Below are 13,670 nucleotides of genomic sequence, written 5' to 3' on the forward strand. Positions count from 1 at the left end.
TTTAATGAGAAGAGTACCAAACTCTTTTTTTGCAGTGTGTATGTTGAGGTGGTGGTGCCGGGGCATAAAAAAACCACAACATTGTAGCGACTAAAAACTAAAGCGAGATGAATTGTATATTCATACATTCTCCAGGCATGTCAACTTACATATATAAAAATGTACTTTTCTCCCATTCGACACTCGTAAATTTGAAGTATAGGCCATTCAGACCTGATGAAACTGTGTCCTTTGGAGATTAGGAATTGTTCATGGCTTCCCTTAAACACATTTATCACCGTGATGCATGACAGGCAGAGAGAGGACAAATCTGCTCTAGACAGGAGCACAAAGGCTCAGCGTTTCCTTTTACAAAGCCCACTCTTATCCCACAGACGCATCATGCAGAATATTTGAAGCACTGACGTGATCAGTCAGTTCAAATTCCTATTAGTGTTTGAATCAGTTATGAGACAAATGTATTAGAACGTGAACATATGCCCTGCTGGGCTGGTGTTGTGCTAGACAAAGGGTCACCTGGTAAGAGAGGAAAGCAGCACACTTCAACCTAGCTGGGGAGAGGAGGATCCTCTAGTTAAGAACGGCTGCTTCCACTCCAGGATGTTAGTGTAATTCTCCTGATTGTCTGAGCCGTCAGTGTGTGTGTCGCACCGCAGGGAGGCTGTGGCCTTCTATAAAAGAGCCCATGCTGCTGATGAGTAATATCAGTCTTCAGTGTCCCTCAATACTGACAGAGGAAACAGCCTCCTCTCAGAGGGTGGGATGTAGGCAGTAACCATTTAGAAATTTCTCATTGGTACAAACACATAGCCTACAGTACACACACACTTTCGTGGGGTCCTTTCTCTCACTTCATTCTCAGTTTATATGTATCTACATTTTCCTGTGAAAAAGCAGAACAGGACTGTCTCAAAGAACAACAACACCAAGAAAATACCATCAATGCAACCCTGTGTCCCTACGAGACTGCCAAGGTGAAGGGCAGCCTTAGAACAGCCACTCCCCCCACCAGTCACAGAGAATATCACTCAGTCTGGTCAAACCCACCTGAAAACACATCTTTAATTTACATCCCAAATCACACCATGAAATATTCAGCCAGACGAGGGCCATCCAAAGTGGCAGTGAGTGAGGCAGCGTCCGACAGGGCTCGCTCTGGCGGGGCCCCCAGCCACTCATCCCGGACCCCCCACTGTCAGCCGAACTGCCAGACGCGTGTAAGGAACTGAGACCCCACTGAGAAAGAGGTGGACGGAGGCAGGGAGAGATAGGAAGAGCGGAATGCTAATCCCTGTGATTCATGTCTGTATTCATGGAGAAACGCGCACGATAGTCAGTCAGCCAGGCAGACAAACATCAATCAGAGGGATCTGGGAGGGAGCCGGTGGCAGGAATATGGAGATGTCAGCAGTCCCAAAGTCAGAGGACAGCACTTTCCCCCGTTCTGAGTATTCTGACTTTCCCCACAGCGGACCATCGGGGCCCGTGCCAGATCACGGAACATCAACGCATTACATTACACGCTCCGAAGAGCACCAAGGCAAAGAGTCAGCAAAGTCAAAACTTTACTGAAAATGTACAAAAGGTCGGAAAGGTTAGAGAAACTTTAAGGACACAATACATTTCAGTCTGTGAAGACATGCTGACAGATTGGGACCGGATAGTCCACGCCCTCTTTTCTTATCTCTGGCCACAATGTTAAGTCAGTCTTTTAGATGAAATGAAAGGGCAGTTGAGAACTAAAAACACAGATTCTCCAGTCAAGCTGATAGCTGGGCTCCACATATACAGGACATGCTGACTGTCCAGATCCCATTCACATTCGAAGGTATAAATTGAGCCCTGAAGAATGGATTAAGCAATAAAGAGTTTGTCCCCACAAAGACATGGATGCATGACGTTGGTAAAGTCAGAGTCAGTAAAACTGATCGCTGGGCTAGGGGGAAATCCTCAAGCCTCAGAATCATATCTATCAAAGAAAAGAAGACCTAACACATTTAGAGAAGAAAGGGAGAGCTTAACAGAAGAACCCTTAACAGTCAGCAGATTCTAGTCCAAGTAGGCAGTTGTCCACCACACAAAGACAGGTTTAATACTGGAGGTCTGGCTCGGTGTGGGAGGCTAAGGGCTATCTTAAATAGTGCTCCACACTCTCAGATGAAGAGAGGAGATCATAAAACCCGGGCCAGTGTCAATTATCAAATGGCTCCAGAATATAGGGACGATGAATATTTGAAGAGAGATCTTAGGCAGGAAATCAAACCGAGGAGGATAGTAATACAATGCAACACAATTCAGAGGAGGCCCTTAGGTCTCTCACAAACAGCACAGATTTCCTTAGCTCAAATTGCTCTGACTCCAGGTGTCGAGGAGGCATGCACAGCGGTGATAGCCCATTGCTCTTCCCTGTGTGTGTGTGTGGCCGCTGGCCCTGCTGTAACATCGACTGGGCTGTAGTGGAGCGGGTCAAAAGTTTGAAGTTCTTTGGTGTCCACATCACCCACGAACTATCATGGTCCAAACATACCAAGACTTTCGTGAAGAGGGCACAACAAAACCTTTTCCCCCCTCGGGAGACTGAAAAGATTTGGCATGGGTCCTCAGATCCTCAAAAGGTACTACAGCTGCACCATCGAGAGCATCCTGACCGGTTGCATCACCGCCTGGTATGGCAACTGCTTGGCATCTGACTGTCATGCTCTACAGAGGGAAGTGCGTACGGTCTAGTACATCACTGGGGCCAAGCTTCCTGCCATCCAGGACCTATATACTAGGCGGTGTCAGAGGGAAGCCCATAAAATTGTCAGAGACTCCAGTCACCCAAGTTATAGACTGTTCCCTGCTACCGTACTGCTGCTACTCAGTGTTTATTATCTATGCCTAGTCACTTCACCCCTACCTACAAGGTACAAATTACTTCAACTAACCTGTACCCCCGTACACTGACTCGGTACCGGTACCCCCTGTATATAGCCTCGTTATTGTGCTACTATAAATTATTATTTTCTACTTTAGTTTCTTTGGTAAATATTTTCTTAACTCTTCTTGAACTGCACTGTTGGTTAAGGGCCTGTAAGTAAGCATTTCACAGTAAGGTCTACACTTGTTGTAGTCGGCACATGTGACAAATAAAGTTTGATTTGATCCAATAACACACATATAGATGGAGGACAATATAAAAGATAAGCAGCTGCTCCTGGTGTTTCCTATTAACATCAGTTATGAACCAGGCAAAGAGCAGGACATAATGAGGATCAAATGAAACATGTAGTCCAGGAGTATTCACACCGGTGGTCCGTAGACTGCAGGGGGTCCACGGAAATATACACAAACACACTACCAGTCAAAAGTTTGGACACCCCTACTCATTCAAGGGTTTTTCTTTCTTTTTTTTTTACTATTTTCTACACTGTAGAATAGAGAAGACATCAAAACTATGAAATAACATAAGGGATCATGTAGTAACCCCCAAAAAAGTTCAACAAATCAAAAAATTAAATGTTAGATTATTTAAAGTAGCCACCCTTTGCCTTGATGATAGCTTTGCACACTCTTGGCATTCTCTCAACCAGCCTTGCCTGGAATGCTTTTCTTTCACGCTGCGGTCCAACTCATCCCAAACCACCTAAATTGGGTTGAGGTCGGGTAATTGTGGAGGCCAGGTCATATTTTGAGTGTATTTTTTATTTAACCGGCTAAACAAGTACTCTTAGCGAAAATGTGTTTAGACTTAGCCTAGAAATGTATTTTAGAGTTTACAAAATAATGAAAAACTATTGACCAAATCGATTCATTTTAAAATGTTGATTATGTCTCCTTGCCATTATCATTCACCTGATAAGACAAAACATGTTAAAAAATAAATAAGTATTTAAGTATGATGGGTCGCCGGGTTTCCCGGGAGAGGGGTCCCTGGGTAAGAAAAGGTTGAAGATCACTGATTTAGTCTGATTGGCAGTTTTAAATGTTGGCGTTGACTGCGTCTAACCAATCACACACACCTAATAGTTAAGCAGGTGGGTTATTTTGAATGCACCATTGGGGGTTAGAATAGAAATATCAAAAACAAATATTCTAATTAAATTCAGAAAACTTTATTTTTAATCCTGCTAATGTAGCTCTCGCTTGTTTGACTTCTTTGCACTAATTGTATGGGTTGGGAGCAAGGCCCCAGGGTTCCAGTCAAGAAGCACACTTTCCACTGTGCTCAGGACACTTTCGGTATTGCAGTTTAACTGAAGTCGAGCCAGGCTAAAAAGACTTCATTTTCACCCTTGTGCCAAAAATTATCCATAGAATTATTCAAGTAATAGTCTTGAAGGCAATTTCTTTTCCATCACTCACAGCCAAAGATATTAACTCGCACTGCTCCAGAACACTACTGCACAGGCATTATCGTCTCTGTAAAGCAGATGGCAACCACCACGAAACGGCGTACGATTACGTTGGATACGGTCTACAATTCATGTACTACTAAAGATAAGAACCAGAAGGGAAGTGGGACATATTTTACCTTTGACGTTTGTGAACAGAGAATCTTGACCGGTTTTGTACCCCCGGCAAGGCACCAGTGCGAACTGCCATCTTCTACAAACTACTTTGTCATCTACCGCTTTTACAATGATCATCGTCCTCTATAGAGGGACATTTGACTGGGACATCGCGGTTGGAACTGAACCGAAGACAATTGAGTGCACTCACACCATTTGTATGTCTCAAAATCGGTTTACACGTTGTCAAGGAAGGCAGTCACATGTGTTGCAAAGCAGAGGATCACTGGAGGAAGCTAAGCTGTTAGCATCACACGGACACCTGTTACACTTCCAGTATTCTTCCTTCAGTAAATATTACAAAATGTTTTTCCTTGCTTATTCGATGACATTGCTTAGATACCAGTCTCCTTTCAAACCAAAATAGACCGCATGCACATCATGCATAGGAACTGTTACACGAACACACTCACTATCATACAATTTCATGGCACTTTGGTATTTGGTCCACCTCATATAGAAAGAAGACTGCAGGTTATTCCATGGTTCACCTTGATTTGTTTGAAAACTTTATTTTCTGTGAGTGCACTCACTGTTCCCGATCAGTCAAGTTTCATTATATTCTTGTTAGATGATGTATAGCAGAAATATGGCCTCTCTGAGAGTAGCATGGCTGGACATTGTAATCCAGATGAAGTGTGTTCACTGTAGCTTCTGATGGGATTATACCCTGTGTTTAAAATCCAAAATAGATCCCTCTAACTACTATTATCTCATCAGGCTCATGACATGAGTGATATTAAATCATGTTTGACACAAAACAATGATATATTGTTTTGTTATGGTCCAAGAAAGCATACAAATGCCTTTTCACATAATGAAAAAAAACGAAATAATCTTAAAAGCAATGTATAAACAATTGCACATTAGTATCATAAATCATAACTGACAGTAACATTTTTTTGCTGAATAATATTGTGCCAAAACAGTATTCCCAATATTCTGCTTCAGTCAGAGCATTCACAGAAACATTTTATTGCTGCACTTTGGCAAAGGTACTATAATTAGCTTATTCCCAGCTAGCACATATCGTTCTGAGAACCATATGTTTCTTAGAGATTGGTGAGAATGTGGTCGTTCTATGGTTATTTTGCCTACAACACCCTGTTAATTCAGGTCTATTAACCGCTGATCACGTCTCAGTCCGAGGCATGTAACACTTAGCATGTCATGCTTGTTTACATGTAACCGAAGTGAAATGGCTAGCGAGTTAGCGGTGGTGCGCGCTAATAGCGTTTCAATTGGTGACGTCACTCACTTTGAGACCTTGAAGTAGTGGTTCCCCTTGCTCTGCAAGGGCCGCGGCTTTTGTGGAGCGATGGGAAACGATGCTTCGTAGGTGACTGTTGTCTGTGTGCAGAGGGTCCCTGGTTCGAGCCCGGGTATGGACGATGGGACGGACTAAAGTTATACTGTTACATTGATGCCGTTGACCCGGCCCGCGCCCACTAATTGACCACTCCCGAGTGCTTGTTTCCTTTGAAATGGGGTCTGTTTGAATAGACTAAAATGAACAGCTTTCTTTGTATGTGTAAACAAACATGGCATGCTACCTAATATAATGTTTACATCTCATATGTATACGTTAATACTGTACTCTATCATAATTTATCATTTATGTAATACATCTATCACTATGCCACTTTGTTTACATACTCATCTCATATGTATATACTGTACTCAATACTGTATCTTGCCTATGCCGCTCTGTACCATCACTCATATATCTTTATGTACACATTCTTTATCCCCTTACACTTGTGTCTATAAGGTAGTAGTTTTGGAATTGTTAGCTAGATTACTTGTTGGTTATTACTGCATTGTCAGAACTAGAAGCACAAGCATTTCGCTACACTCGCATTAACATCTGCTAACCATGTGTATGTGACAAATAACACTTCAAATCAAATTTTACATGTACGTGGTCAGCAGTTAATAGACCTGAATTAACAGGGTGGAATGATGAGACTGAGAAAAGTTCGTGTTCAGTATCAGTTCTCTTTTGTTCATTTTTTGTCTAAATCAATCATCAAGTATACATTACAACTGCATTGTAGTGTTAAAGTATTTTTCACATTCCATATTGGGTATCAACATAAAGGTCTCCAATTCAAAAAGCCATCGCCATACATCTACACATTCACATTTTACCTTTCACTAATAGTCAAATGAATATAACCTGAGGCTATTCAGTGTAGCATTCAGCATATACCAACAAAAGCTATTTGGAATGTCAAACCATGAAGTTCTACCAGAAAAGGCTACATCACATTATATAGAGCTCACTGTACTAGCAGTGTCAATTCCCATAACGTTACAAATCACTGGAGCCCTGTGCTAAACAATGCTAGAAACATTACATTCTAAACTATCAATATTCGAGGTCACAATTGCTGAAACCCAATAGCGTAGAGCTAGCTAGTGCTTAGCAAAGCTACATTTGGTTAGAATAAAGTTAGCGAACTGTTAAATGCTATTTTGAATGCTAATACAAACACATTCTATCGACACATTGCATATGTACAAATATTACCTGAAGTAAACAGAGCCTTTGTTCATAGAAAAGAAAACAAATAGGAGCTAAAAACATTGTTGAAAAAGTCAAACATTTCAGACACCATCTTGTTGCCTTTGCTTGCATGTAAACCATTAGCAACCATTGCTTAACGAGGAAAATACAAACCACCCAATTAAAACTCCCTTCAAACATCTCCAAAATCTTGGACTATGTAGTTAACCATGATATCTCAATATTTCAGGACTCATATTGTACTTTTACACATTTACATTCCTGAATGATAAGAGAAAGTTAGTGTTCAGTATCAGGCATTTTCCAAGACTGAAGAAACATCCAAGACCTCACGATCCCACTAACACTCCCCATTGACATCACAGCTCCCCCTAGTGGTGGTAACCATATACATTACCTTCAACGCAAATACCTGGGAGACCTAGAAAATTAAAGGGATGGCGCCATAAAATAAATAAATAAATAAATAAAATGCCAAAACCTGACATTTAACCCTTATTTACATGTCATTGGTATGTATAAGTGCTTCACTTTAAATTCTTTCCTATTAATATGGCAAGGCACTAGTGTGGGGTAGGGTAGTGTTTGGTAAGGCTGTGGAATGTCATACATTGGAATTCCCCAGACTGTCATAGGTGGCACCCCAAAAACCTCTACAGTGTTGATTGCAGTGTGTGGCTAGAAGGATGGCTGACCTAGCGTGTACTAAGAAGCATCTGTGCAGGCCTTCTCACGTGTGGGCCTCCTAGCCTGTCCAACCTGCGTCAACTAGTGGGGGGTTTACTAGGAGTCTTTCCTCTTGCACAGGTGTTCTTCGTACAGGTATTCTTCGTCCATATCCATCTATGTCTGACCGTGCTGGTTCAGTGGGTAAGTATTCCTCTTCTTGTTCTCCTCCTTTCAACTCTTCTGGTCTTTGGATTTCTCTTTCAGGTGCAATAACTCTGGTAGGTACAGCGTCTTGTGTGGGTCCTACACGTGCTGGGTTCCTCGGAGTATCATAGATTGTCTGTTCTTTGCTATTTTCTTACAGGTATTATCAGCCAGGCATGTGCTCCTGTGCTTTCGTCATCCGAGTCTTGTATCATTGTTTTGGGTCAGCTCTTCCTTTTCTCTTTAGGTGGGTTTGTCTGTGCAGGCTGCGGCGGTAAGTCTGCAGGTAAGTCTGCAGGTAAGTCATTGACTAGGTGCAGGAGATTGCGGTGGAAGATAAAGGTCTTGTTCCCACCCATCTTTGGACAGAGTTTGTACACTGGATTGTAACTCAATTGCTCTTTAACTACATATATTGTCTTTTCCCAGTATGACCTCAACTTTCCAGGTCCACCTCTCTCACTTAGGTTTCGTACAAGGACTGTAGCCGGTGTGCGTTCTCAGCATCTGAAGTAGGGTCCTATCGAATATTTCAGCCAAGTTGCCCTGAGGGTGATAGGGAGATGTCCTTGAGTGAACCACTCCAGTCATTTGCTGCAGTGTTTTGAAGAACTTGTTTTCAAACTCTCAACTTTGATCGTGGTGTAACTAGGAGTGGAACCTTGGGATCAAGTCATTGAATATCATTTCAGCTACTGTTCTTCCGGATTTGTTCTTGGTCGGATACGCTTGTGCGAATCTTGTGAAATGGTTGATGACTACCAGGATGTAATCAAAGCCACCTTTGCTGGCCTCCAGATGCATGTAGTCGATAGAGACTAGCTCTAGTGGTGAACTTGTGGTTGATATTGCCAGTTGGTGCTCGTACATGTGTGACTGGCTTCTTTTGCCTGATACAGCGCCAATGTCTCTCTTCCAACATGAACCATGTCATCATTAACATGTTGTTTCAATACCATTTGCTTGTACAGGCCTGGTAAGACTAGCTCATGACTTTGACTGGTTCTCCGGTACAGGAGACCATTGTCAATGCGTAGTTTTCCCCATTCATGCATCAGTTTCTTGGTAGCAGCAAGCCCCTTGTCAGAGGCATCAGTGTGGTGCATAAAGGCAAGTCAAAGTTGAGGCAGGCTAAGACAGGCGGACTGGCTAACGTGTCGATCAGTCTCCCAAGGGTGCTTTAGTCCATTCCACTGGAGAACTTTGACTTCATCCACTTCAAGCTTGGCACTGTGGGTGGGTCGTCTTGTGACGGAAGGTTTGGCCCAACCTACCCTGTCTCTCACTTTCATTGCTTGTTATTTTGATTACATGCCTCAGTAATGCCTTATCTGATAGGGTAATAAGAGAGGAGGGGTCTTAATTCTGCCACGACCCCATTTTCATATCAGGCGGCCTCACCTAGTTTGGGAACGGCTGCTCTAGTGTCACGAGACTAACCAGGAACGGCACCTGTATTGACAGATCTGGATCACCGTTGCCCAGGCGGTCCATCCTAACCTCGGCGTGCTCCTCTTTTCTCCTAAGTGAGACCGAAACAAATGTTTCAGCTCAGCAACAATCCTTTCATTCTTATGTATTAGCATGTCTTTAAAGTTCTGGTTTGATGATGCAGAAGATGCCTGTGATGATTTCAGCTTTACTGTGTTTTAATTTGAACCCTTCTTATTTGTTTACATATGCAGTTGTAACTAATGTATGACCTCAACTTTCCAGGCCCCCCCACATCTTGCGCTGCAGATATGGTAGGTCTCTGATGGCGACCATGCCATCAGCTGTGAGGTGTGCTGCATGGTCTGTGCTCAGGATTTTAGAAAAACTGCTAAATTCCTTTACAGTAGGTGGTTTGTCTGGTGTGGGTGTGGCAGGTGTTACTTAACTCCTTCAGTGTATTCTGCCTAGCTCCTTATAACTGGTCAAAATCCACTGATACTCAGACTCTTGTATTTCAGTATCAGCAGTAGCTCCATTAGCGGATATATCTGGTCACTGGACTACCTTCACATCCTGGACTACCTTCACAACCTCGTCAATAGCATCCTTTATAAAACAGTAACCGAGCCATACCCCTATCCTGTAGCTCAAGCAGGGTCTTGCAACACATGAATTCCCACACTGTCAAAACAACCTTCCTCATTAGACTTGTTTAACTTAGCTGGGTCTAGCTCTGCTACCACATCAAGACTTTCAACTGGAAAACTTAAATGAGATGCCAGTGTAGGCAACCTTTTCTTAATGGCCCAGACCCTTTTTGTCATTGGACATGATGCACGCTTCCAAACACTTAAGGTACATAGTGCTGCACTCCTCTCAGTCAGGATCCCCTTTCATGAGTCGCCCACTTGTAGCCCTCTCGCTCTGGTCAAGCGTCATGCTGTCTCTGGTTCATAAATCTATGGATCAGATACTTCCAGCAGGTGGCGCCAATCCCAGACGAGCCTGAAAATCTGTTACACGACTCGGACAGACGTGGTCAGCAGAGACCTGAATCAGCAGGGTGGAAAGATGAGAGGTTAGTAGTTTTCAGTAGCAGGCATTCTCCAAGATTTTTTAAATGTTTGTTTTTTTGTATCTTTCTTTTCGGTTTGTCAAGTACACATTACAACTGCATTGTAGTATTAAGTCTTTTCACATTCCATATTGGGTATCAAAATAAATGTCTCAAATTCAAAAAGCTACCTCCATACATCTACACATTCACATTTTACCTTTCACTAATAGTCAAATGAATCGTGCAGATAACCTGAGGCTAATAAATCAGTATAGTATTCAGCTATTTCATGTAAAACAATCCAATTGTACCATAAAAGGCTACATTACATTATATAGAGAGCACAGTACTAGCAGTGTCAAATCCCATAAAGCTACAAATGACTGGAGGCCTGTGCTAAACAATGCTAGAAACATTAGTCTAAATCATCAACACGTGAGCTAACAATAGCTGAAACCGAATAGCCTAGAGCTAGCTAGTGCTTAGCAAATCTAAATTCAGGTAACATAAAGTTAGCAAACTGTTAAATGCTATTTTCTTAACAATAAACACTTTCCACACATTCTATCGTCACATTGCATATGTACATATTACCTGAAGTAAACTGTGACTTTGTTCATAGAAAATAAATCAAATAGTAAGATTGTTTGTACTTTTGCAAACAGTTTGGATGCCATCTTGTTCCCTTTGCTTACATGTAAACCATTACCAAACCTAGCGTACCTCCATTACCTATAATGGGGAAAATACAAACAATTTTTTTCACTCGGTTAAAACTCCTTTCAATTACCTTCAAACATCAAACTCATGGACTATGTAGTTAAGCATGCCATCTTATTATTTTGTGAGTCATATTGTAATTACGCACATTACATACCTGAATTAACAGGGTTGAATGATGAGTCGGAAAAAAGTTTGCCTGATAGTGAACACTGCTTTCTCCAAGATAGAAGAAACATCCAAGACCTCACGATCCCACTAACGCTCCCCATTGTCACAGCTCCCCCTAGTGGTGGTAACCATATACATTACCTTCAACGCAAATACCTGGGAGACCGAGAAAATTAAACAAGGGGTGGCTCCATAAAAATGAAATAAAGACAAAAATATGACCATAAATATTTGTGTGTGTCACACTAGCTTCATCCTGGTGGCACAGTGGACAGAAGATAATCGGTTTGAATCTCACTGATGCCATGTCACAATACAAAATAAGAGTTTGCATGATTAATGTCTAAGGAAATTAATTTCCATGTGTCCTATCTGTGCTTGGAGTTTTAAAAAAGTTAACCAAAAATAAGCTAGCAGGATTATTAAAAGGCTCATTGAAACAATAAGTAAATTCCCTTTTCAGAGCGTTAATAAGACCTCCCAGGAAAATTTTCAAGGAACCAGAGTAAAACGTTCTCAGAACCTCCCTGCAACCTAAAAATACATGTTCCCAGAAAAGGACACATTTTCAAATCTGTTCTCAGAAGTTTTTACCATTCAGGAAAAGTATGGCTTTGTTCCCACAACCAATGTGAAACCAAAAACATACATTCCCACAACTTCCAAGGAACCAAATGTACTAGCTGGGTTATGTCTTGGCATTTGTTGAATTTATATATTCTGTAGTCAACTATATACAATTGAGAAAGACATTGAGGCAACTCAGCAGAACATACTTTATGTTTGCATTAGTTTGGTAGAGCTAAACAGCTGACTATATGGCTGCGAAGTCTACACTACTGTAAAATACTGATCAAATATTGATTTTTTTTTATCTGTAAAATGTTTTGTATTCTTTTACAATACAGGGACACTTATTGACACCAACAAACTTATCAACACCAACAACTTAAAATAGGCTACTAAAATGATTCAAATCCCGTTTAAAGGCAAATGCAGTTTAGCGGTATTGATACTGACTTTAGGACCATGCGGACTCCTGAGAGCAGGAGGTTAGGCTCGTTCAATGGATGCAGCCGCATGGAACAGCACTTTTTTTTTTCTCAAACCAGTGCAAAGGTAAAGTTGGCTGTAATACAGATGTAGGATTAGTTTGCTACAGCAGGAAAATAATCATGCAGAAACAGGAAATGTGAATTATAATTAAACAATTTCGTTAGGGCAAATCGGGTTTGAAATCACAAACTTTACAAGCCTTTCTAAAACTCAATTACATTACAAGTTTGCATTTCCTGCTTTGCAGCAATATTCTCAAACAAAATTAAGATCCTACATCTGTAGATGGCTTTGGCTAGGTAACTGCCGTTTGGTTTAACAATGACATAAAACTTAACTCGAGTTTTAATCATGGTGCTGTGCTAGTGCGTAGCAGCTAATTCTTGTATGACATGTTAGTAGAATGGTAAATTCCCTATTTGACTGAGGCGAACGAAGCTACAGCAACAAGGTGATAATGGCTGGAGTCAATTTTGCTTGTTTTTTGCAGTTCTCCAAATTGCATGAGTTTTTAAATTGTGAAAAAATGCAATAAATGAGCTTCAATTTGACACACCAGACCGCAAGTTTAGCTGAAATGACGCCCCTGCTTATTGACATGCAATGTATTTAAAAGCCCCTGTGCCTTACATATTTTCCACATTACTACAGTATTTCCAAAGTCACTTCGAAAACGCAGATTGACATAACTACTTTCACATGCGCCTCAAAACCTATGACAGCCTATCAAAAACAATGTCACGTCTAATGTTTTTCAAAACTGTAGGCTAATAGTGTTAACAAACCTGAGTTCTTGAGAGGTGACAAGTCTTTATCCTTTACAAGAGTCCGGTTTGGTCCAACTTCGTGCGCTGTGAGGTTCGCTCGTCCCAAAAGCATGTGTGCTCTTGCGCTTTGCTGCCTGGGGACGACTATATGATATGAGGGCTGTTTTTGCGCGAGACTCTTAAAGCACCCCACCCACTTCCCTTTCTGGAGACAGTCATCCAATCAGGAAAAAATACAACATCACATAACACAGTAACACAAATGATAGTAGCCTACTGTAATATTATTTGTGTCATACCTTTTGTACATTATTAATGTATACAAGTGTGAGGACAATGCATGTTTTTCATTCCATGGGGCACACACATGCCATCATCCGAGTTCCTTTGACACCTCATAAGGCTTCAAGATACTGTGGTGAAATTCAGGCACTTAACCCTTACCCCTTTTAGGGTCTAAAATATGAATGTTAATCCAGCCCTCTATTTTTAGGGCTCCCCCATCAGTCATT

The 13,670-nt window shown here is 41.5% G+C and overlaps 1 protein-coding gene across 1 annotated transcript in view; it reads right to left on the minus strand.

Annotated features, from left to right (window-relative positions):
- The window catches only part of LOC139410131 (cortexin-1-like), a 31,190-nt gene extending 17,911 nt beyond the window's left edge, over positions 1-13,279 (minus strand). Inside the window, exon 1 of the mRNA XM_071155577.1 lies at positions 13,177-13,279. The gene's annotated coding sequence lies outside the window, so the exon portion shown is untranslated. The remainder of the gene's footprint in view (positions 1-13,176) is intronic.
- Positions 13,280-13,670: the final 391 nt, after the last annotated feature.

Source organism: Oncorhynchus clarkii, chromosome 5 (genome assembly GCF_045791955.1).
Source record: "Oncorhynchus clarkii lewisi isolate Uvic-CL-2024 chromosome 5, UVic_Ocla_1.0, whole genome shotgun sequence".
Lineage (NCBI taxonomy): Eukaryota > Metazoa > Chordata > Actinopteri > Salmoniformes > Salmonidae > Oncorhynchus > Oncorhynchus clarkii.